Source organism: Miniopterus schreibersii (assembly GCF_964146895.1).
Source record: "Miniopterus schreibersii genome assembly, chromosome: 6".
In the NCBI taxonomy this organism is placed as follows: Eukaryota; Metazoa; Chordata; class Mammalia; order Chiroptera; family Miniopteridae; genus Miniopterus; species Miniopterus schreibersii.
This window is the reverse complement of record NC_138107.1, coordinates 25,984,114-25,986,740: the sequence shown is the minus strand read 5'-3', so window position 1 is coordinate 25,986,740 and position 2,627 is coordinate 25,984,114. Positions and strand designations below refer to the sequence as shown.

The following is a 2,627-nucleotide window of genomic DNA, read 5'->3' as shown; positions in this document are numbered from 1 at the left end:
ATCTGCATCACCATTAGTTTTATAGAGGTTAATTTCCATCTCTACAGAGCTGTAGGATATTCTAGTCAAAGACAATGAGAGACACAGATTCTTATAGAATCATATAACTTCCAACATTCCACCAAAAGAACACTCAATCATCTTTTTGCCCATATGAAAGTCATTCACATTTTCCTCAACACTTATAATAGTACATTATTAAGTTTTTACCTTTTTGAAATGATTTTCATATTCCTCCTCCTGCCCCACCAACTCCCCCACTAAGCCCTTTAGGAAAAAGACTTGACTCTAAACTCTTCTCTGAGTTGAGTAAAGAATTTCCCATTTCCCCCTTTTGTTTGGCTGAAACCACCTACAATGAAGAAGGTCAATTAGTAAGTTGAAAGTAAAATGTGAGTAACTTTTAAAACCTAATTGTGAGAAAGCATTGGAGAATTGGCAAGATTAATAGATAATCCTTTCAGTTCATTTGTTCAGTGTCTTTATTTAATCCACCAATGCTTACAGCTAGTTTAAGCTCATTTCTCTTAGACAGGGAAAGACTGGAGGATTCTGCAAGGGGGTGAGAGTGTAAAGAAATATAGTTAGAGATAATAGTAATAAAGGTAATAGTAACCAGAAAAATAACTAACATTAGAGAATCTACCACAGGCCAGGCCCTTCACAATGTAGTTTTGTTTTAGTTTGAGATTGGATGATTATCGGCAAACTACAGAGAGAGCTTAAGTAACACGTGGAGGACCATACAGGAATTAAGTTGCAGACTAGGGTTTCAAACCAGCAGGTTAAGCATTAAGCTGGGAATAGCCTGAGCACAGGAAAGTTTGTATCAGGGTGAGCTGTGAGGCTATGCTCACTTGGAAGTTCTTAGTGAAGGCTGGATCTGTGAACTATATTAATAGTCAACTCAGTAAAACTAAGCAAGTAAACTTTCCAAATACCCATATGGTAGATGTTGACTTGTAAACAGTTGTTCTCATATTTGGTGAACTCCTTATTATCTGAATCAATGGGGATGGAGAAATGGATGGCTAGCAACATTCATAATTGAGAACACCAGATACTTTAAACACCCTGATGTATGTATGTATCTATTTTAACAGGCTAAATTCACTTTATTTATTTATTTTTTTGTATAAAATTATGTGGTAGTTACAGCTTGAGCACAGATCCTCTGCACAAAAACTCTAGTGTGGGTCTTTACAAGTCGGTCAGTGAATTCATGATAGAGAGACTTGGTGAATATGGTCTCTTTACAGAGGTTGGGGGTAAGATAGATATAAGTCTTGGAGACAGCATCAAAGGTAGCCTTGGTGAAGCTGCCCAGGGTGGCAGTACAGCCCTGGCAGAGGTATAGCCATCTTTGATACTGGCCATCATCAACAGTGTCTTGGGCACAGGGGTTGAGATGATGCCAGTGCCCCTGGGGGTGGGAACGAGGCCCACCAGCACAGAGCCACTACAGCTGGTCACCTTGCAAGAGATAGTGTGGGGCTTGCTGATCTTGTTCACCTGGTAGCATTGAGACACAGGGACAATAGAAACCTTGGCCAGAATGATGATATCCCCAAGGATGGCAGTGGCTACTTCTTTGGAGCACGTAACACCCAGATCGACATGTCCATTCTAGACCCAGTGGGGACAAATGCCTTGAACTGGGTCCTCTGGCCAGCTAGGGTCTGCTTTTGCACCAGAATAGTCTTCAAAGCTTTGCTTTTGAGGGATACCTCCAAGAAAATGTCAGTAATCTCAGATTCCTTGACAGGCAGGGAGAAAAGTTAGATCTCCTCCAGGGACTTGATGTTTATGTCCTGGACCAGGTGGCCCAGCTTGGTGGCCCAGCTTGGGGACCCACTCCTTGTCTTCAACCTTTCCTTGGCAAGCTCCACAGCCTCCCCAGTGGACCCTGCCCTCCCTCATATTGCTTATAAATCCTCCCATTCCAGGGCCTGGGGGCCTTCGGCCACACCCACAGCACCGGTGTCATGGACATTTGGTGTTTTCTCAGAGAAGAAGAGATGTTTGCTTTTAAATATACTCTTGAAATTATTTTAGTATCTGTGGCAGATATTTTAAAAATCCTCTGTAAGTAATAATGTATATAGTGCCTCCTTGGTTCTGAGTACTGTTCTGGGTGTTTATATGTTAACTCATTTAATCTTCAAAACAACCCAATGGAGTTGGTATTATTATCATTTTATGGATGAACAAATAAATGGAGGCACAAAGTGTTAGAGTTGGGATTCAAACACTTGCAGTCTGGTGTCAAGGGAACCAGTTTATCACTGCACAGCTGCCTCATGGTGAGATCACACTAAAAAATGTCCAGTTACAGGTGAGAGCACCCTGTTTTCTCCATGTCATTATACTTCTATTCTCACCTTGTAACTCACCCTTAGCTTGGAATACACTACATATCTGTACCTTGTGCAGGCTGTTTTTTCTACACTCTCTCTGGATAGATAGGAGGGCTGGGTTTTAGAAGACTTCCTTTTACAAAGTAAGTAGGAGTTGAGATGTCAAGAAAATGACAGTAAACAGAAGAGGAATTTTAAATAGTAACATCAATTTAGCTTCCTTAGTAAGCACCAACTCATTTAATTGGAAACAAATACAAAGAGGAGTAC

At 41.0% G+C, this 2,627-nt stretch overlaps 1 pseudogene across 1 annotated transcript; it reads right to left on the bottom strand.

Annotated features, from left to right (window-relative positions):
• Positions 1–1,141: 1,141 nt before the first annotated feature.
• LOC308558711 (small ribosomal subunit protein uS5 pseudogene) lies at positions 1,142–1,920 on the bottom strand (annotated as a pseudogene). Its single transcript has one exon. The product of its transcript is annotated as a small ribosomal subunit protein uS5 pseudogene (transcript).
• Between the last annotated feature and the right edge of the window lie 707 nt (positions 1,921–2,627).